The sequence below is a fragment of the Cervus elaphus genome, chromosome 16 (assembly GCF_910594005.1).
Source record: "Cervus elaphus chromosome 16, mCerEla1.1, whole genome shotgun sequence".
NCBI lineage: Eukaryota > Metazoa > Chordata > Mammalia > Artiodactyla > Cervidae > Cervus > Cervus elaphus.
In genome coordinates, this window is record NC_057830.1 from 33,046,818 (window position 1) to 33,070,188 (window position 23,371).

Consider the following 23,371-nt stretch of genomic DNA (forward strand, 5'->3'; position numbering starts at 1 on the left):
TCAGAAAGAAAAAAGATAAGAGGCATCCAGTTCTTTGGTATAAAGCTCAAAAGCTAGGGGTTTGGGTACAAAAATAGAGAATGAAAAACTAAATGTATGAATGAGAACTGGAGTCTTCTTCCTTCCAACTGTCCACCAAGGGTCTGATAAACCCAACGCAACACTCAGCAGACAACCAGACAGAAGGGGCCGATTTTAAGGAGCAGGTAACACAAGGTACATGGGCTGGCAGCAGAGAACATGACCAGATAGAGAACATGACCAGATAGAGAACAGAGAGTGTAATGACCTGGGGACATTTGAGTAAACCACTCAAGCTTTCCTAAAGCTTGACACCAACCTGAGGAGAAAGGAAGTTTACTAAAAAAGAGGGGAGAGGGGGCACGGATCCCAAATGTAGCTAAGTTTTTAACTTGAAGTGATTGAAAGTGAAAGTGAAGTTGCTCAGTCATGTCCGATTCTTTGCGACCCCATGGACTGTAGCCTGCCAGGTTCCACCGTCCATGGGATTTTCCAGGCAAGAATACTGGAGTGGGTTGCCATTTCCTTCTCCAGCAGATCTTCCCGACCCAGGGATCGAACCTGGGTCTCCCGTGTTGTAGGCAGATGCTTTCCCATCTGAGCCACCAGGGATTGAGAAATTACAAATGTGGACAGACTTCACCTAAACGTAACAAGATCCCATGTTTCTTTCTTTTAATTTTTGACTGCACTGGGTCCTCACTGCTTTGTGTGGGCTTTCTCTGGCTGCAGCAAATGGGTCTCCTCTTCGCAGCAGTGCACAGGCTTCTCATTGTGGTGGCTTCTCTTGTTGTGGAACACAGGCTCCGGGCACATGGGCTTCAGTAGTCGCAGCACATGGGCTTGGTAAGTTGCGGCTCATGGGCTCTAGAGCACTGACTCAATAGTTGTGGAGCATGAGCTTAGTTGCTTCCGGTCATGTGGGATCTTCTCAGACTAGCGGTCAAACCTGTGTTTCCTGCACTGGCAGGAAGATTTTCTATCCACCACACCAGCAGGGAAGTTCAATCCTACATTTGTGTATCAGAAAAAGTGGAAGCTTAAGATTAGAAACAAAAATGTTATTACCAAAAAATACACTCCATTTTGTACTGCTGAACTTGAGAATTGTGAAGTTTGTATCCACTACACTTAGATTTGCTTAAAGGACTCAGGTCTGAGTGCAGTCCAAGCAGAACTGGCCTTTCTCATCATCCTGAATTTCTCCAAGTCTTCAGAGATTGTTGAACTGGGAAGAGAAGGGAGATGGGGAAAGATGTGGAATGAGGCAGCACCTGGAAAGGTTATGAGAAGTACAAGTCGGAAATGAGGGAAGGAAGGAAACAGGAGGATGCAAAGAAGAAAGCATCATTGTCTGTCTTTTCTGAAGTCCCAGAGGGGACAGATTCCCTCGCTCATCACTTATGCAGGCTTGGGGCAATGCAAGAGGGAAAAGTCAGGAGTTCCAGGCTACTGGGAAGATGTCTGCAGGTGATACAGAAGAGATGGATCAGATGCATGCTTTGCAGGAAGCATCTAGCTTAGAAATAGTGATTTTGAGAAATTCAAAAATAAAACACTTTCTTCTATAAGAGTATAAGAAAGATATGTGGTGAAATAGGCAATGAAACTAACTTCCAAGCTCCTTTATATTTGAGCTGCCAGAGTGATATGATCATCTTCTTACATCCAAAGTCTGATAGCTTATTCACTTCTAGTGCTGTGGTGCAATTCCAGTTCAGGTAATTACATTCTCTTACCTAACTCCTCCTGGAACATCTATTAAATATGTTTCCCATCCCTTCTGGCCCCTGGTTATTTCTTATTCCAAATCTCTAGTACCCAAGGGATGGTGAGCCATGTTAAGCAGCATTTATCACATACCTTGAGATCTCTGAATGAGAAGTACTGTAAAAGTGCCCATTGATCTTCTTTAGCAAGAGCAGGCCAGCATTTCATAGGCGGTCCAAGTCATTTCCTAGATCTCCCCTCCTTATTTGCAAGTCCCTCACATTTATCTTGACCCCTTCCCACTTCCTTAATTGTAAGTATCTCAAGAACAAGGAGTATATCTTTTTCTGGTAGCTTCTAGCAAATTATAAATACACCACAAAGCCTGGTGACAGATTACTTAATCATACTTGCACCAAGCTGCAGCCGAGTCCTCTTAGGGCCTGTCATAAACTCATGCTCCAGAACCTCCCTCACCAAGTCTGCTTTCCAACCTATCTAAACTAAAATAGCTATTAAAAAACATTTTTCCTTGTCTATCTGACATGGACAAAATGACACAATAAAGAGGAAAATATGAAAAAGACAGATAAGGTGGGAAAGACATGGGAGAGCTCATAAAGCGTGTCACTCAGTAGGTGCTTAGAAACATCCCTGAATGTGCACATAAACCTACAAAGGAGTGAAATGATCAATCAGTCAATGGAGATGTAAACCTAGGGCCCTTTGTGGTTGCAGTGGCAGATACTCACTCAGATGGAGAGCATAGGAAGAAAGGCGTTTGGGTCTCAATTCAGAATCTAGGGAAGGTCACCCCCTGTCCCCCCGCCCAGCTGTACTCAGAGCCGCTGCTTCTAACTGGGCCTCAGGAATGAAGGGGAACGAGCACGCTCAAGCCACCTCTCCATGCTGTCTGCCTCCACGTATCAGCTTCATTCTGTTTTCTTTTGTTCGTTCTCTAGACACGGAAGGTCTCGAAGAGTTCCCAGATGATGTATCTGCAGCTTATTCACAGCCTGGAGAGAGATCCTAAAATGAGCCCCAAGTCCAAATGACCTAGGAAGGCCCTCCTTGGTCCTGCTAGAGTCAAGTGTCCACCCCAGGACCACAGGATATCATCACCAGGAGAGTGTGAATGGGGGAGCTCCCAGGTATGCAACCCCAAAGGTCGAGAGCTAAGAATGGACTAAAGATTGTGTAGAATTGAGTGCATTTTAGCTTAAATATCCAGTCAGTCAGATAGAATAAAAAATGTCAACAGACTTGTCTCTGTCACTTCTATAAAGCCACCTCTAATGCTAGAAGGGGAGCATGAGAACCCAGCCCCCTCCCCAGCTACGGCCACAGTAGCCTGGTGGGATGCTGGAGGACCTCCACCCCTCACCTAAGGGCCTTCCCGGTTGCTTAAGTGTGTGCTTAGGCTTGTAAAGGCCCATCCACCAGGCCTTGTGTTCCTCAACATGACATGATAAGTGAAAGAGAGAGGAAGGACAGATGCAGGGACATGGAAGGGAAGACATTGGAGGGGGTGGGGTGTTGACATGGAAGACAGAGGGTTGACTGGCTGCAGGCCCAGAAGGAGATCAACTCTTTGGGTTCCTTGAGCCCTGCAATTCCCAAGTCTTTCTGGAACTTCAAAGCCCTGGTCCCAAGGCATGCCACGCCACCAGGAGGGAGGCAGTGAGACAACCGTTTTCACCCTACTCTCAACAAGTCACTTCCATCCTTAGCGTCAGTTCCCTCCTTGGTAATACAGCGGACTGGTCTGTGTGTTTGCCACTACCTCTCCGCAGCTGTTGGCTTTTACCCCTGTGATAACAGCTGACCTAGGCAGGCGGAAAGATCAATAAATTAACAAGTAACGTTGCAGCAAGAGACAAGCAGGCCAGGAAGCAATCTTTTCAGCATCTTTTGAAGTCTCACAAAAATTCACTCTTGCTCCTGCCTCTGGCTAGCAAATTCTGACCCAATGTCACCCTCATCCTATAACTGTGACTTTCTTACCTTGGTATGAGTCAGGAATTTTGAGGCCTTTACACAAACACCGCAAAGGTTTTGGTTTCAAGAGCTGAAGTATAAAAGGCTTTGGTCCCACGGTGATTAACTGGGGTTTTATAGGCACTTTTTTAAACCAGCTCTGGGCAGCATGTATTCAGTTACTGTAGTTATGATTTCATTAGCTTCTCTGATAAATAATGCAATGACTTTAATGATGCATTTCCTCTTTAAAAAGAAAAAAAAAAACCACACAATGGAAACTCCATTTCATAAAACAAGGAAGAACAATGACTTTAATTTTTATTACTTTTAATCTGTAAGGTTTTAATAAGTGAAAACTACTTTCTGAGGAAAAAAATGCCTTAAAAAGGAAAGAAAAGGTTAACCTGTTCAAAAGGTACAATCATCTCTGGGTGAGTGCAGAATGGATATAGGTCAAGAAGCAGCATGAAAGCTCCACCTTCTTCGGTTAAGCCCTTTCTAGATCACAAAAGGAAAATGGTCCTGCCAAATTAAAACCCTCCATAACAATAAAACCTGATTTAATGCAGTCATTATTTTTCCATTAAATCTGAATATCATCTAATGCATGGATGTTATTTTAAACCTACCACACTAATGCAAATCCAGCATCACTTGTAAATCAGACCTAAATGTTCCATCAGTTGTCATTATTGCTATTGACAATCTCAATACTTCATCCCCAAGGACATCATGTCCTCAACCTCTGACTCCAAAGATGGCTGGGGAAAGAATAAAGGAGATGTATTTTAATTTCTAACAGAGACCTGCTTACTGAAGTGTAGAGGTTGGGTCAGTAACACTCTAGAGGTCTCAGCTGAATTTGGTTCAAACGTGTAACCCTTGCTTCCCCAGGCCACATTAAGCTGGAAAAACATTCCAGGCTTGGGTAAGGAACAAGGGGAAAGAAAAGGCTCTCTAAGTGTTTAAACCCGAGGAAATTTAGTGGGTATTGGTGACACGGAGGTGGAAGAGAACGGAAGAGCTGAGAAGCTGAAGGGAGATGGTGGCGCGACCCAGAGGTTGGCAGCCACAGGGACCGGTTGCCACACCTTGGCTGGAGGCACCGGCTGAAGTGGTACCGGGACCCAAGGGGCAAGGGTGCTGGGAGGACGCTGGACACACAGCGGGCCTGGAACAGCTCTAGGATTTGGAGCTATGAGCTCAGAGGAGACCTCACTGGTGCTGGACGCTGCCCGAGGCAGGGGCTTCTCCCTTTTTCCTACCCTCTCACCCCCTACCAGCACCTCCCACTGGCAAACCCAGCTAGAAGACAAGCGACCTCAGAGCCTGGGAAAGGCAGTCTCTGGACATCTGTCCTCTTGCAGGGCAGAGCAGGAGAAGGATGAGGAAAGGGTGTGAGAACCAACTGGCCCGGAGCTGGCAGAGGTCACAGCTGTATTAGTTTTCCAGGTCTGCCTTGCCAGACTGGGCTGCTTCACACCCTGCCTCAAACTGCACCTCTGCTGAGAGCTACAGAAGTCTGGGGAAGGCTTTGATCTGCAGTGTGACAGTTGTTTGTTTGTTTGTTTGTTTTAATCAACTTTAAATTACCAGACCTCCACAAGCAGCTGTCCCCTCAACTCAGAGTCTGTGAGTGGTGGGCATCACCGTCCACTTGCCAGCACCTAGCCCACCCTCTGTGGCGCAGACATAAGGTCTGAGGGGTTATATCACCACCTCTGGCTCTGTTACAGTGACTTCTTCAGAGATAGCAGACATGTGGGCTCACGAAGGGTAGAGCACGGTATCAGCCTCCTCAAGAGGACGGATTCAAGTGAACCGGTGTCTTAAGAGGGCACTTATTCTACAAATGGAGGAAAGGGAAGCGATGGATGAGGAAGCATGTGGCCCCAGGAACCAACGTCAGAGACTTGGCTACCAGCCTGAGATGAAGGAGCCACCCAGAAGAGGCAGGACTGAAAGAGTCACAGAGAAAGCAAGCCACAACTCTGATGACAGCATCAGGCTGGAAAACAAACCACCGCCACCCCCACCCCAGCACCTCATAACTTCGTGGGGGACAACAAATTCTCTTGTGGTTTAAACCATTTGAGTCTTCTGTTGCGTACAATGAGTCCTAAATAAGATAGGGAACCAGTTGCTTCCTCAAAGGTTTGGCACGTGGTGGGTGTGAATGAGGGACTTCCTAGTAGCTCAGCTGGCAAGGAATCTGCCTGCAATGAAGGAGACCCTGGTCCGATTCCTGGATTGGGAAGATCCCCTGGAGAAGGGATAGGCTACCCACTCCAGTCCCTGATAGCTCAGACAGTAAAGAATCTGCCTGCAGTGCAGGAGATCTGGGTTCAGTCTCTGGATTGCGAAGATCCCCTGGAGGAGGTATGGCAACCCACTCCAGTATTCTTGCCTGGATAATCCCATGGACAGCGGAGCCAAGCGGGCTACAGTCCATGGAGTCGCAAAGAGTTGGACACAGCTGAGCGACTAAGCACAGCGCAGCAGAAGATGTGAATGAACCAGTGCTTATTGTGGTTTTCTTAAATAGCTATTGAGAATTTCACTCCAAGCTCCCTGGGAACTGGGCTGGGGGTGGTCTAGCTCTCCTAGCAAGACATCTGATTCTCAGTATCAATGACCTGCGCTAAACCTGTCTCCAACACAGGGCATGCATCCCCACCAGTCTCTCCACCTCAGGTGTGTTTCCTAATTTCCAGTAGCTCCATGTGCCACACCACACCCCCTCCTCGCCACCTGAAAAATTTGAAGCCTCCAACTCATCTCCTTTGTTAAATGGGTTCTAAGAGTCTAATTGTAATTATTTCCCTTGCAGACAAGGGAAAAGATATAAATCACAGCTTTTCTAGGTTAGAAAGATTTAGCCTCACCCATGAATCTGTTCTTGTGGTGTCCTTTCTATGAGCTGGGCATACCGCAACCTGCCAAGAATAAAATAGCTGCAACCCGAAATTGTAGGTAGAACCTTTCTCATAACAGAAACTCATTTGCATCACAGTCATAGGTAAAGAGCTCTGTGGCAGCCTTCAAAAGCATAAACTTAAGAAAATAGCTGCAAGAAATTGTTATTTGGGCTTAAATGAAATTGTGTTTCATTTTGTGAATGATATAGACAGGTAACAAATTGACATCACGTGCATAAAATGTCTGGAGACAGGATGTCATAGTGGATGTTTCTCTAGGGCAGTGGTTCTCAATTGGGGAGCAGTTTGTTGGGGGATGTTGGCAACGTCTGGATACATTTTTGGTTCTCACAACTGGGGTGGGAGTATTACTGGAAAATAGTGGGTAAAAACCAGGAATGCCACTAAACATCCTACAATGCACAAGATTAACAACAAAAACTTAGAGTAACCAGCTTACAATGTTCACAGTGTCAAGGTTACTGAAACCCTGCTCTTTGATTTAAAGCCATAAGTAAACACAGAAGAAAAAACAATTAGATTAACATTGTTCATTCTAACAGATCTAGAGTACATTTAATTTTGGCTTATTTTTGGTTGCAAGATGTAGGAAATCCTTCAAGTTTTTCTTCCTATTTATTATACATTTAATTTCTTTATAGCACCTTACTACTCTGACTAGACTATCCAGCACATTAGAGAAAGAAGTAAGAACTTCATACACCCTTTCTTCTTCCCTTCTTCACCATTAAGTATGAGATTTGCTGAAAGCTTTTTATAGTTACCTATTATCAGGTAGAAATTCTTCAGCTTGCTACAGGTTTTGGTCATGAATGGATGTTAAATTTTATCCAGTGTTTTTTTTTTTTTCTATGTCTATGGAGATAATCAAATAGTTTTTCCCTTTCTGCTGTTAATGCAATGAATTACATTAATCAAATTTTTAACATCAAACCAATCTTTCATGCCTATCATAGAGCAAACCTGGTCATGAGATTTTGTGTTTCTATGTATGTTGAATTCAATTTGCTAATATTTTGCAAAGGATTTCAGTATCTGTATCAGGAGCAAGAAGACTCTGTGATGTTCCTTTCTTTTAATTCCTTTTCTGATTTGGCATCAAAATTATAGTAGCCTTTTTAAGTAAGTTGAGGAGTGCTCCCATTTCTATATGCTTTGGAAAAGTTCATGTAAGATTGAAATTTTCTATTCCTCAAGAGTTAGGGAGAAATCCCCTGTAAAACCATGTAGGCATGCTTTTTTCTTTCAAGAGAAGATTCTTAAGCTATCAGTTATAGGACTATTCTGGTTTTTCATTCCTTTTTGAATCTTCTGCAGTAAGTTACATATATATTTTTAAGAATTTGTTCACTTTGCCTAACTTTTGTCAGAAAGTTGGTTCATAATGGTTTCTCATTATTTTTTAAATCTGGCACATCTATATCCTTGTCCTTCATTTTTTGCTTATTTAGCTTTCTTCTTTCTTTCCTTGTTCCTCTTGCCAGAGTTTTATCAATCTTATTAATGTTTATAAAGAATCCTCTTTGGCCTTGTTGATTCTGCCTGTCTATCTGTACTTTCAATTTATATTTCTACTGTCTGTAGGTTTATCCTATTATTCTTTCTCTAATTTCTTAAGTTGAATACTTACCTCATTAATTGTTAGCCTTTTTTTAAATACAAATATACGGTTTTAATTTTACCTCCAGATCCTAGTTTAGCTGAATCTTATAAGCTTAAGTATTTTATTAATATTTTGTTCTATATACATCCTTACTTCTTATATGATTTTCTTTTAACCATGAGTTAATTAGTGATTTTTTTAAAAAATTCCACTTATGAGTTTTTCTACTCACCTTTTTTGAGTATAAATAGATAACAAAAACATTTATTCTCTGGTCAGATAGTATGCTCTATATGTTGTCAGCTCTTTGAAATCTATTGAGATGTGCCTTATGACTATTTGGGTGATTGCTTTTCATAGATTATTCATATGCACATAAAAATGTATATTTTGGAGTCCTGCTTTATAGACTATGCCAAAGCCTTTGACTGTGTGGATCACAATAAACTGTGGAAAATTCTGAAAGAGATGGGAATACCAGACCACCTGACCTGCCTCTTGAGAAACCTATATGCAGGTCAGGAAGCAACAGTTAGAACTGGACATAAAACAACAGACTGGTTCCAAATAGGAAAAGGAGTATGTCAAGGCTGTATATTGTCACCCTGCTTATTTAACTTATATGCAGAGTACATCATGAGAAATGCTGGGCTGGATGAAGCACAAGCTGGAATCAAGATTGCTGGGAGAAATATCAATAACCTCAGCTATGCAGATGACACCACCCTTATGGCAGAAAGTGAAAAAGAACTAAAGAGCCTCTTGATGAAAGTGAAAGAGGAGAGTGAAAAAGTTGGCTTAAAGCTCAACATTCAGAAAACTAAGATCATGGCATCTGGTCCCATCACTTCATGGCAAATAGATGGAGAAACAGTGGCAACAGTGGCTTACTTTATTTTTTTCTGGGCTCCCAAATCACTGCAGATGGTGACTGCAGCCATGAAATTAAAAGATGCTTGCTCCTTGGAAGGAAAGTTATGACCAAACTAGACAGCATATTAAAAAGCAGAGACATTACTTTGCCAACAAAGGTCCATCTAGTCAAGGCTATGGTTTTTCCAGTAGTCACGTATGGATGTGAGAGTTGGACTATAAAGAAAGCTGAGCACCGAAGAATTGATGCTTTTGAACTGTAGTGTTGGAGAAGACTCTTGAGGGTCCCTTGGACTGCAAGGAGATCCAACCAGTCCATCCTAAAGGAGATTAGTCCTGGGTGTTCATTGGAGGGAGTGATGTTGAAGCTTTAACTCCAATACTTTGGCCACCTGATGCAAAGAGCTGACTCATTTGAAAAGACACTGATGCTGGGAAAGATTGAGGGCAGGAGGAGAGGGGGACGACAGAAGATGAGATGGTTGGATGGCATCACCGACATAATGGACATGGGTTTGGGTGGACTCCGTGAGTTGGTGATGGTCAGGGAGGCCTGGTGTGCTGCAGTCTATGGGGTTGCAAAGAGTCGGACATGACTGAGTGACTGAACTGAACTGAACTGATAAATGTATCCATTTGGTCAAGTTTAATTGTAATATTCAAACATTCTATATACTTATTGACTTTTAAAAGATCTGTTTTGTTACTAAAATTGATGAATGAAAATCTCCCACTGTGATGATGAATTTATCTTTTATTCCTTATACTTTTATCAACTTTTGTTTTATGTGTGTGGTAGCTATTCTATTTAAAGTATATAAGTTTTTTGAATTTTAAATCTCCTGGTGAATCAAAACTTTTATATTATGTAGTGACTCATTTTGCTCTGCTAAATATCATTTTAGATCTATTTAATTAATATAATTATGCAGCTTTTTCCATTGCTACTTACTTTGTACATGTTTTTTTCCATCTTCTTATTTTCAACATTTCTTTGACCCTATTTTCAACATTTCTTTGTCCCTATTTTTAAGTTTTAATTAGTAGCATAAAGATTTTTAATTCAGTCTGATAACCACTACCTCTTCAGATTGATTGCTCATTAACATTGACTGGATTATTAGTATTTGAATTTACTTCTGTCATTTGCTTTTGTGCGGCCTATTCTAATTTCTCTCTTCTTCTTTTTTCTTAACCCTTTTGATATTGACTCCATTTTCATCTCATTTCAATTTTTCACTCTAGTAATTTGAGAATTTTAAAAGATATTTCTTTCTTTCTCTTTTTGAGAGGTGGTGATTTCCCTAAAAATTTTAACATGAAAAGTTAACCTAAAAAATCCAAAATTGATCACTGTGTTCACCTTTGTCACAAAGACTCACCCACAGATATCTATCTGTAAAGGAAATCTGGAAATGTCTATGTTAGGGAAAATGAAAATTTTCCCAGAGAGAAGATCTGAGATGCAGGAAGGAAGGAAAAATATATAAACCCGGTAAAGATAAAGGTCAATATGAACACATATGATTAGGTAAAACTCATAATGATTTGTGGAATCATTATTCCACAAACTCAAGAATATCTTAGCTCAAGAACTCAAGAATACCTTAACTTTAATCACCTTTACAATTGACTCATATGCCACTTTTAATCAGTGTTTATGTTCTTTTAATCCACAAATCATTATGAGTTTTACCTAATCATATGTGTTCATATTGACCTTTATCTTTACCGGGTTTATATATTTTTCCTTCCTTCCTGCATCACAGATCTTCTCTCTGGGGTAATTTTCATTTTCCCTAACATAGACATTTCCAGATTTCCTTTACAGATAGACATCTGTGGGTGGAAACACAATTTTTGTTTATTTGATAATAGCTTTTCTTAACTTTGAAAAGCAGTCTCAATAGATATAGAATGTAGAGAATAGATATGCATTAGATGTAGACTTGAACTTATGAAAATTACTTCATAGTCTGTGATTTCCATTTATGGAAGTCAGCTGTCTAAGTTGAATTGTCATTCTTTTGTAGCTGATTTTTCTTTTCTCTTCTTTGTCTTCTTTTGATTTTTTTTTTACATGTCTCTGGTGTCCTCTCTGTTTTTCCTAGATATGGATTTTCCTTTATTTATATGACTTTGGATTTATTGAGCTTTCTGAAACTGAAAATTGGTGCATTCAGTTCTTGAAGTACTGAGCATGGCTTTTTGACTTGGAATGTTGAGTTTCCTTTATTCCCTCTCTTCCCCCCTTCTTGAATTCTCATTAAACATACATTAGACTTGTTTCATTTTTTCTATCCCTTTGTCTTTTTTGCTGTATTCTATAGAATTTCTTCAGCTCTATTTCAGTTCACTTATTTTCTCTTCAGCTGTGTCTTATCTGAGGTTCAAAACAGCCAATGCCTCTTACATATTAACTGTGACTTTTTTTCAGTCTTAGAAGCTTCAGTTGGCTCATTTTATATCTGCTTAGTGATTTTAATAGTCTCTTTTTCCCATAATCTTATTTCATTCTCTTTTTTAAACTTTTCTCTCTGACCTTACATTCTACTTCTCCCACTTGACTCCCATCCCAGCCATCCTGACTCCCTTCTATTGCAAGTATACTCCCACCTCCAAATTTTTGCTCTGACTGATCTCTACGGAAAACAAGTAGAATGTTTTCACTTGACTACAAAGAAATATGCATGTCTTACTGCTTTACTTCCTTCAAGTTTTTATTTAAATGTCACCATCCTACACAGGGCTTCTCTGGTGGTTCAGATGATAGAAAGTCCACCTGCAATGTAGGAGATCTGCGTTCAGTCCCTGGGTGGGAAGACACCCTGAAGGAGGGCATGGCAACCCACTCCAGTATTCTTGCCTGGAGAATCCCCACCAACAGAGGTGCCTGGCGGGCTACAGTCCATGGGGCCACAAAGAGTTGGACATGACTGACAGGACAGCACATAGCACATATCACACATATTCCTTATATCCACTCCTTCCTTTATCTTCCTCTAAAGCAACTCTTACTTCCAAAAACTATATAGTTGATATATTTAACTTGAATGTATATGACTAAAAGCAGAGATATTTTCTGGGGTTTTTTTATTATTATTATTATTGTATCTCCAATATTTAAAATAGTACCTGACACTTAGAGGACACTATAAGTATTTGTGAGTAAATACTAAATACACTTACTCTTTCTGTTGTATCCAGTAATCTTGGTTCCTACTTTTATTTATGATGTTTTGTCTCCTTGAGTTCAAGTTCCTTGAATTTACACATGGGAATTCTTTAAGGCCTGGACTGAAGCTATGCTAGCCCAGAAATTTACATCAGCTTTTGTCAGGCATCTTGGATTACAGTAAACTCATGGCCTTGCATTTATTCGTCTGAAGTTTCTCAGACTGCATACAACATTGTCCCTAATTATATGTCAAAAACTATCAGAAATGAAAATAGTAGGGTACTTTAATGTACTTTTTTCAGGGCAGATCTTGAAGGCAAAAAATAAATAAGGATATAGAGTACTTAGCACATATATAAGAATTGACATCCCTGAATAGAAAAATATGCTTATTTGTATGCCCAAAATAACTCAAAATACTTGGCCATAAAGCAAACCTTCATAAATTTTAAAAAGTAAGAGTTGTCGAGGTCACATGCACAACTATAAGCTTAATAATAATAAATTCAACTATTATAAATTTAAAAAAATATCTATCTGATCCTTGTATCAGAGATGAACTAAAACTACATTTGAAAGCTATCTAGGAAGTCATTAAAATGAGAATACTTTAGAACAGAATCTGTGGAACACAGCAAAAGCTTCACTTAGAAGAAAATTATAGCCTTAAATAGCCTCAAAGACTAAAATCAAAGATACTTTGAGTTCATCTTGCTGTTGGTGGTGGTGTTGTTTAGTCACTAGGCCGTGTCCAACTCTTTACAACTCCAGGGACTGTCGCCCACCAGGTTCCTCTGTCCATTGGATTTCCCAGGCAAGAATGAGGGTTCATCTTAATAAATTAGAAAAAGAACAACACAGTTAACTGGAATTAGAAAGAAAAAGAGTTAGAAAATAAAAAATTAAAGAGAAAAGAGAAATAAAATAAAAATCTCATTCTTTGAAAAGATCAGTAAAAAAAGATAAACCCTTCTAAGCCTGATTTGGGAAAGAGAGAAAAATCATTTAGAGTTAAGAATGAGAAACAAGACATAAACCCAGACACAGAAGAGATCAAAATAACCTTAAGAAAATATTCTGTGAAAATTGATGGAGATGAGTTTGAAAAATTAGATAAAAAGGATAATTTCCTAACAAATTTTCAGTAAGAAGCTTGTTTAGAACAATTACAATAGAGGAGCGAGAGCATGAGATTCAAGGTCCCCTCTCAGAATGCATCTTTCAACCCAAGAAAATGGACTGACTTCTAGGGCTGAAGCATGCAGAGACTCCTGGGCAATTCCAAAGTACACAGCTCCAGAAGAGCGTGACCCCAACATTCTCTCCCTAAACACTGTGTGAATCCAATTATAGAATAATCAGGCCTAAGATTACAACATTTTATTGAATCTTATTGGGAGCCCTGGATCCAGACCTAGCTCAGGGGCAGATTATTTGAAAGATGCTGAGAAGATAACCTAAGAAGATGTTAAGTCCCTTTGGAATCAATATGCTTAAAAGGTTATAAATAAGTTTCTAGTAAATCCACGAAGCGTGGCCCTCTTGGTGCCACTCCCTCGGCTGGAAATGCCAACAATTTCTCAAAACATGCAGATCATCAAATTCAGCCTTGTCAAAATATGCATTCCTGAGCTATTGTTGGTATTGACCATTTCTTGGGAAAGTGTCAACATCATAGTCATATGATTAATGCTCAGATGGAAACATTTTTAAACTCATGAAAAGGAGAGATTAATGAGAATGCAGTTTTCAAGGTCAGAGTCATGCATTTCAGTAAAAATTTACCTCCTTCCAAAATAAACAAACAAAAAAAAAAACTGATATTGAACCACAGTTTCTGCTGGGAGGCAGAGGCTGTGAAAGGAGTAAATTAAGCAGTATTTATCAAAATTGGCTGCAGAGATTATATATTACAAGGTTTTGTATTACTATTATAGTCACCATTGAACCATGAAAATTGTATGATTGTTTTGTGCAGCAGGGTGACAACTTGAAGCAGAGAATCCAGCTAAGGGGCACCTTGAGTCCTGACCCACAAAAACTGTGAGATAATAAATACATGTGTCATTTTAAGCTGCTAAATCTGTGACAACTTGTTATTCAGCAATAGAAAAGTCATACAGATGCCTCGGACTCCCCTCACCCTCTTCTCACTCTCTGTACAGCCTCCCTCCTCTCCCATCCATCCTCCAGATAAATCATCCCTACTCACCTTTTCAGGCTCAACTTGAACATCCTATCTTTCAAAACCCTTCTCTTCACTCTTCCCTCCTCCCCTATCCTTCGGCCCCATAATACCCACAGATACCCATTATTATACATTTATATCACACGTGTGTTTGAAGCTCCCTCATCTTGTATGTCTGACCCTTTGACTGAAGGGCCGTGTCTTAGTCATTTCTATATTTCCAATGTCAAGCATGATGCCTGCCATAAAGGAAACATTCAATAAATGTTTGTGTGTTGGATATACACCTAAGTCCAAAAATTCCTTATTTTAAATAAGTCAGTGAAATTATCAACCTCAAATCCCCTCTTCACCAGGCTGGCAGGAAACTTACTCTTAATTTTTCTTAATTCTCCTTCCCCTTTTCTGAAAGTCATCCAGAAATCTAAGAACTTACCCTGTGCCAAAGCATTTTGGGTAAGAGTCTCCGTCACCGGTTCACCCGGGTTGTGCTAACATATTCATTGTCTCTGTCTACATTTCGTTGTGGTGTGCAGGCTTCTCGTCTTGGAGGCTTCTCCTGTTGCGGAGCACAGGCTCTAGGTGTGGGCTTTAGTACTTGCTCCATGTGGTTCAGCAGTTGTGGTACATGGGCTTAGTTACCTCTCGGCATGTGGGGTCTTCCTGGACTAGGGATCAAAATTGTGTCCACAGTGTAGGCAGTCAGATTCATAACCGTTGCACCACCAGGGAAGTCCTATAAGCCCTCTTGACTTGAGCACACCTAACGTAGACAGCTCTCGTGTGCTGCCAGCTTCACATCTTGAGTTTCATCTCACGGGCCTCTCTGCTTTTCTGCCTCAAGGCTTTATCTTAAGCCCTGAAGCTCAGTCTGCCTAGATTCAGGCTCGTTCCAGAAGTAGGGAGGTGTTAACTTCCCACCCCCACCCCCCAGGCAGCCATTTGCCAAAGGGTCACAGGAGTTGGTGGATAAATGTCCCAGGCTCCTAACATTCAGAAGGACAATTCAGAGGTGCATTGTACAGTTTCTTCCTGAGAGCCCTAGTGGCCTGAGCCTCTGTGGCCTGCAATGGTGACCAGCCCTATGGCATGTCCCTGCTGGCTTTTCCTCCCTCTCCATCTCACTCCTTGCTCCCACACTCTGGATTCTAGAAATCACTCCCAAATAGCTATCTTTCCCAGGCTCAGCTTTCAGAGGAAACTCAGACAACCTAGGGCACCTTTTCTGGAGAAAGTGCTAATGAGGAGCGATAAACCCAAGAAGCAAGTTCTAGACTGAGCAGAGCGGATGGAGAGGTAAGGTGGGAATAGACAAACAAGAAAATCGGATGATAACCTACAGAGCTCTCCCAGTGAAGGAGATGAAACTGGCCTGTAAAGGTTCATCTGTGCAATGTCTGGACCAAGTTCAAGAGGAGGAGCACGTAGCTTCCAGGATCTGGGTATTGACAGATTGTTGCTCATGGGTAGACGGAAAGAATGCTAGCTCAGTCTCTGACAGCACTGCGTGAGCAGTGTAAATGCTGATGCCACACTGTGACCTCATCCCCAGCCTCTCAAAGTGGGACAGCATGGGGAAAAGAGTGCTTAGACAGCTCTCTGGGAAAAGGAACAATGCCAGCATAAACTGAGAGGTATAAGCAGTGAGGCTGCTGGGAAAGACTGGAGCATCTAGAGCAAATCAGTGAGGTCACAGTCAAGGAAAGGGAGAGAAAGAGAGAGAAAGGGAGGAATGAGGTCAGGCATTCCCAGAGCTCCTCTATGGTGCTCAGCCCTGAGCTCAGTGCTCAGGGTTCCCCTGGCCACACCAGTCTAGAGTTAAATGTGGGCAAATACTGTTTCAAAATGTAGGTTTTATTATTATTCAAGTATAAGGAGTCTTCCCAGGAGGCGCTAGTGACAAAGAACCCACTTGCTAATGCAGGAGATGTAAGAGATCCTGGTTCAATCCCTGGCTCAGGAATATCTTCTGGATAGGAAATGTCAACCCCCTTCAGTATTCTTGCCTGGAGAATCCCATGAACAGAGGAGCCTGGTGGGCTAGAGTCCATGGGGTCGCAAAGAGTTGGACATGACTGAAGTGACTTAGCATGTACAAATGAGGAGGCCAAAATATTAGGAGTCAACTACCATTGAAAAGACAGCTTATTACTCAGCAAGCCATGCTAGGCAGGGCCACATGGAGAAGCACCAGGGACAGTCAAGAGGCCAAAGGAGGAAGGGAAAATAGTGGGCAAGAGTGTTTATTGTGCTTTCCGTGGGAAGGAAAAGGAAAAAGCAGATTTGCTCAGATGCTGAGTTATGCTCAATTCTTTGCAACCCCATGGACTGTAGCCCACCAGACTCCTCTGTCCACGGGATTTTCCCGACAAGAATATCAGAGTAGGTTGCCATTTAAGATTAGCTAATTTGAATAATTTCAGTGAGCTCTGGTATGGAGTGTGTGTCTTCTGGTACCTGGATCTGGAATGATTAGGACAGGGAACTAATCGCCTGAGTATGACAATAAAGAATATGCCTGCAATGCAGGAGACCCAGGTTCAATCCTTGCATTGAGAAGAACTTCTGAGAAGGAAATGGCAACGCACTCCAATGTTCTTGCTGGAGGATTCTATTAACAGAGGAGCCTGGTGGACTACAGTCCATGGTGTGGCAAAGAGTAAGACCCAACTGAGTGATAGACCTGTGAAAGCCTAATGAAGATGGTGATTGGGGTATGGGCTTCTGATTGGCTAGTTTGCATATAAAAGGCACTCTCTTGGTGAGTTCTTTGCTCTCTCTGGGAATTATTTAATCCTGGGAGGGACAGTTACTTCCAGTGTCAGCAAGCCCCAAGATGTCAAAACATAAAAATAAAATGAAGTGCTCAATATACATATTAAGATTAAGAATCTGCATTTTTAATATGCTCTTGCCCCTGCCTGCTATTGCAGGAGTTCCAGCCTCTACAAAGGCTTTCCCATTATTTTTGGCATGATCAGTGGAATTAAATATGTGCTTGGCAAGAAGTCTGGACATTCACTACATAGTAATTATCACTGTCTTTCTTCTCTTGCTCTGAGACAATATAAGTCTATAAACCTATAGGAAAGCAAGAACACCCTACTTGGGCATTGTTTTCTACAGTTTATTGTCAAGCTGGCTCCCACCAAATGCCAAGGCTGGTTCTTCTGGGAATCAGTGCTTCTGTCTAGCATGGCCATCTCTGGCATGCCTGCTAGGTGTCACAGTTTCTACAAGAAACTATTCCTGCTTCCTCCTCGGGTAGAATACTACCCTTGGGAACACCAGGGACACCTCTGCTGGAGACCATTCCCCGCAACACAGCACCACGACCACTTCCACTGCCTCTGTAGTATATTGTCAGCCTCAAGGAACCAAAGCTCAGCAGTGTTCAGATCAAAGGAAAAAACACTCTTATCTCCATTTATTATTTTACATTCAGTTGAGGTATAAGAAAAATAAGAGTGGTCAATATATATTAAGCTTTCAACTTAGGCCAATGTGCTGGTCACACAATAATGACCTCTCAAAAGTCATAATCTTCAGAACCTATGAACATGTTACTTTACATAGCAAAAGAGATTTTGCAGATATGATAAAATTAATGATCTTGATAGGGAGAAGTTATCCAGGATCCTGTGGGGTGGGTCCAATCTAATCAAAAAGTCCCTTTAAGTGAAAGATGAAAGCAGAAGCATCAGAATCATAGATAGAGCTGAAGATATTATACTTCTAGCTCTGAGGATGGAGGGAGGAGCCACAAACCAAGGAATAAAGACCGCCTTTAGTAGCTGGCAAAAGCAGGAAAATGGATCCTTCCTTAGTCTCCAGAGGGAATGTAACCCTGCTGGTACCTTAATTTTAGGTCAGTGAGACCCAGTTCAGACTTCTTCCAGTGTTGTAAGACACGAAAATTGTTTTGCTTTATGCCATTAAGGTTGTGGGAATTTGTTACAGCAGCCGTAGGAAACTAACACAGCCAAGTTCTGGGCCAAGTATTTACTTGTGTTATCTCAATCCTCCCAAGAACTCGATGAGGAAATAGCATGATTATTACTACTCAGTAAGTGGGGAACTAAGTCATGAATAGTTGGGTTAATTGCCCAACTCACAGCTCACAGTCTCAGAGCTATTGTGTGGCAGAACCAGGCCCTACCCTATCTGAGGCCATCTTCATTTCAAGTCAGTGTGCTTAACCCTTTTGCAGCATGGTCTCCTGGCCACACATGGAGTTGTACTCAGCGTTCTGCCGCATTTTCAGGGAAATGGTCGTAGCTGGAGTAGGACAGGCCCACACCTTTCCAGTCTCAGAGAGTATGCCTTACCAAGACAGGGTAATAATTGGGTAATCTGGTCATTCTCTGCTTCTCCTGGCCTGAGAATTTTCCAACCCTAGTCCAGCCAGGATTCTAGTCCAGCCAGAATCCTCTAAAGAAAGCTGGGCTGTCACGGCTCTCCCTGGCCTTAGCCCCACCCATACCATCTGAGCCAATCATGTGCAAGCATGTGGAGTTCTTTACTAAGGAGTCTAATGGATCTCAGAGTAGGGAAACAAACACTGGTGCTTTATTGAACTTGCTGTTATTTTGGATCCCCTGGGGAAGGTCTGATAGCTTAAGACCTTCTAAAGAAACATGCCCAATGCTGGCAACTTCTTTCCTGACTTGTGCCAACCCCACATCCTTCTGTAAAGCTCCCTTTTCCAGGTACCCCCAAATGTCTGGGGTCCCCCTGCCTTGGGGTTCTCTGCCCGTCTTAATTTCCTCTTGTTATTATATTGCAAACCACATGTTGATGGGGTCTTTCTCTGCTCTGTCACTGGATCTGGAAGGGACAGTTGTGAGCTCAGGCTATAAGATAAGGACAGAAGTAGTAGAAGCTGAATTTTAGTCCATTTTCCCCATCAGTAAAGGCTGTATCTGGTTTCCTCACTCACTCAGCTCACCAAGGAGAGCATAATTGTTCTCAGATTCAGCACCATCCAGCCCAGTATGAGGAAAGCTCATTGTCCTAACAGCAGGGCTGTGGCTATTTGTGAATAAATGACCCTTTCCTCCCTGGCTGAGGATCAACTTGCTTTCTTAGGTCAGACTTAGAACTACCAGCCCAGCTGTCCTGGATCTCCCTTGGACAGCCTGGAGAAGCAACAGTGGCTTTGAGTCCATAAGAGATGGGCAGGAGGGTTTCAGGAAGGTTTTGCCATTCATTCTAACTCATCCATCCTCCAACTTCCACTTCCAGGCTGGACCAGGAGACAATGGGCTGCAGATACCATGATGCTCTTAGACTGGCCCCAAGTGCTGAACCTAACTTGTCTCCCTGCTTCTCCCTGACTTCAGGCTACCTTTCTCTAGAGATGCTCTTTATCTCCTCATGCAAACAGATGTCCAGAAGGCTTGAGCACATGAGCAAGTATCCAGAGTTTTTGCAAAAGTCTTTGACACTTCTTGGAAGGCAGGAAAATGGACCTTTTCTAATGATTATTGCTGCTTTGGTGGCTGTCATTTTTAACTGTGCTGATGGTTATTTGGGGGCTCTGCTCATGGGAAGACCGAAGTTCACACACTAAGCAACCCTGAGGGGTTTGAGTGTATGTATATATGTGTGACCTTCTTCCAAAGCCTCAAGAACTCTGTGAGTCAGTCTCAACATTGGCCATATGTCTAGACCATCTGAATGTGGCTTTAAAGCCCCATCAGGGCTCTCACCTGTCAAGCTTACTCAAGCAGGCAGAAGAGCTGTCATGCTCAAGCTCTGTGGAGAGAGCTTCGGAGCCTTTGGGGTGAGGACAAGGACAGTGGTAGCTTTCTTTAGCTCAAAGGCAATAGCCTGAGTCTGAGCCACGTGGCCGACCAGATAGGCTTTCCCTCAACCATAGCTTCTCCCCCAATCCCGCCCCTGGGTCCTCTGGTATTCCTGATGGGCCGCCTCGATTACCCAGCTATCTCCTACATCCTCTGACCTGTACTCCCCAGCAAAAGAAAGGGAAAACGGGGTGGAAGTCAGCTCCTGATCAGGGACATGGAATCCAGAAGGTATGCCACTCACCATCATCTGGGGAATGAGTCCCAGTTGACACGGTGACATGCCTGTGCATCAGGTGGGTAGGATGGAGACTGGGATGGCTGTCAAATAACAGCAGAGGGAAGATACTCAGGTGACAGTGGGCAGAAGCTATGCCAGACACTAACTGCCAATAACAGGAGCGATTCCTTACACTCCAGCCTAAGCTGTGTGTGTGTGTGTGTGAGGGGGTTTATTCTCACAACTACTAGAGTCGGTCCCCAAAGTCACCTCAGATACTTCTAATCACTTTAAATCCTGCCCCTAGCTTTGGACATGATTTTTCTGGCTCTCTTGGCATCCTTTCTCAGGCACTACTCTTATGCACCACCACCATGGTAGGAGATCATATTGGTTTCCTGTGGCTGCTGTAACAAATACGACAAACTTGGTGGCTTAAAGCAGCAAATGTTTATTCTCTCACAGCTCTGGAGGATAGAAGTCCAAAGCCAGTTTCAGGGGGTGAGAGTCAAGGTGTCAGCAGGGTCATGCTCCCCTCGAGGCTCGAAGGGAGAACTCACTTTTCTGCCTTTTCTTAACTTCTGGTGGCTGCCAGCAGTCCTTGTAGTCCGTGGCTTGCAATTCCTTCCTCCATATTCAAAGCCAGTACATAACACCCTCAGACGCTTCTGTCCTTAGCACACTGCCCTATTCCTCTCTGTGTCAGAGAGCCCTCTGCCTCCTTCTTATAAGTGTGTGGGCGCTAAGTCACTTCAGTCATGCCTGACTCTTTGCAACCCTATGGACTATAGTCCACCAGACTCCTCTGTCCATAGGATTCTTCATGCAAGAGTACTAGAGTGAGTTGCCATGCCCTCCTCCAGGGGATCTTCACGACCCAGGGATGGAACCCGCATCTCTTATGTCTGCTGCATTGGCAGGAGTGTTCTTTACCACTAGTGCCACCTAGGAAGCTCCTTCTTATAAGAGACTGACCCAGATAATCCAGGATAAGCTCCATCTCAGGATCCTTAACTCATGTCTGCAACAGACCCTTTTCTCCACATGAGGTGACATTCCCAGTATTCCAAGGCTTAGGACTTGGACCTCTTTGGGGGATTTATTCAGCCTATCATAGGGACATCCCCACCTCCTTCTCAGACCTGGAGAGAATCAGACTTATGAGAGGACAATAAAAGGATTTAAATCTGGATCTTTTACTCTCTGAAGCCCAAACTTTCCCCTTTCCATCATATTACTGTCATGAAATAATTGTGAATTTCTGAATCTAGGAGGTTACAAATTTACCCACATGGATATAGACCCTTGAGCTCCAGAGCCTCTTAGAAGCAACTGGCTGCTGCCTGAACTAAGGATGACAGGGCCTCTGCAATCTTCCTTGTGGCCGAAGTCCTTTGCCAGCTCCTGTGAAGCAGACTAAGTCATTCCAAACCGCTGACTGTCAGAGAAGAGAGTAAAGTAGGACAGAAGGAGTGTTTGCGTGGTCAGCCGAGGTTTCTCGTGGTTTTCAAAACACTGCTGGTGTCAGTTATTCTGTGAGGAGTGGGTCAAAAGTATAGCTTTTATGGAGGCAAAAGAGAATGCTCATTCCATTATAAAAATACCTGTGTTGGCTAAATGCTAAGTCAAATAATACCAAATACCACCGCAGCCGGGCTCTGCCCTTTTTGTGTGTCATCACATGTAAATCCTAATTTCATTAACCTTGCATGCATCCCATTTACCCATTTAAATTATTCCCAGAGATGCAATCTCTTGCCATCTGTGTAAGCAAAGCAAATGCAAGCGTTGTCTCGCTCACAGTCAGCTCTCAGCTAAGATAAATTCATGTATATTTCGGCAGCTTTCTCTTTGCTGTGGTGCTTGTGCACAAAAACAACACGGCTTGACTCATAAATGCCATCACCTTAGTTGACTCTCCAAGCCATGCAGAGAAATATTGGCAATAACATTCCACTTTGAGAGATTCCTTTTTTCATCAGACAGGTGTACTTAGCTTTATGGGAGAAGCATTCCTAAAGCATTGGCTGTCCTGTAAATTTTGTAAAGCAAATCTCTTTTTAACATTGATTTCCATTATGTCTGAGACATTCTCCCAAATCTTTTGCTCTTACTGCTTAGTTGTGATGACTGTGCAGACAAGGAGGGGAGAAGTGAGTTCCTTAAGGGCCAGCTGCCTGCCTCGTAGGGACAATCTAACAAACAGGGAGCCTCGGGCTGCAGAATGTTTCTGAATCTCTCCTGTGAAATGACCCAAGGCCTGTTCCAACTCAGGCAATCTCCGACTCCTCAGCTGCCATGAATTTGATGGGGAAGCAAGGGGGAACAGAGATATAATATGGGAGAAATAGCAAACCAAGGCATGCGTTTGCTCCTGCAGAGGCACAGGAGCTGTGGGCGGTTCAGCAGGGCAGGAAGGACAAAGTGGAGGTCACCTGGGTGGTGAGGAAGGCAGAGGCCTGCAATGAGAGCTCTTGGACTTTGGTAACATACTGGATGGAGATCAAATGTTGGTTACAGTCAAGCCAGATGTGCTCACCCTCAGGAAAGTCAGGCACAATTTCTGAGGCTGTTTCCCCATTTGTAAAAGAAAGATAGTATTACTTACCTGGTGGTCAGTTGTAAGAGTTAGACGTAATCTGAAAAAGTCATCCAGTGAATGCTTTCATCTTTTCAGGCCATATGGTCTCTGCTCCAACAACTCAACTCTGCCCATGTAGCACAAAAACAGGCATAGACAGTATGTAATATAGGTTGTGGCTCTGTTCCAATAAAACTTTATTTATAAAAACAAGCAGTAAGCTGGATTTGACCTGTGGAGGATAGCTCATCTGTTAGCAGAACATGCCTGG

General features: G+C 42.6%; 1 long non-coding RNA gene across 1 annotated transcript; it reads right to left on the bottom strand.

Annotated features, from left to right (window-relative positions):
* Positions 1 to 2,651: 2,651 nt before the first annotated feature.
* LOC122673070 lies at positions 2,652 to 23,163 on the bottom strand. The gene is made up of 3 exons (XR_006334573.1): positions 23,128 to 23,163; positions 3,736 to 3,954; positions 2,652 to 2,747 (listed from the first exon to the last, which is right to left on the bottom strand). It is a non-coding gene; the product is annotated as an uncharacterized LOC122673070 (long non-coding RNA).
* Positions 23,164 to 23,371: the final 208 nt, after the last annotated feature.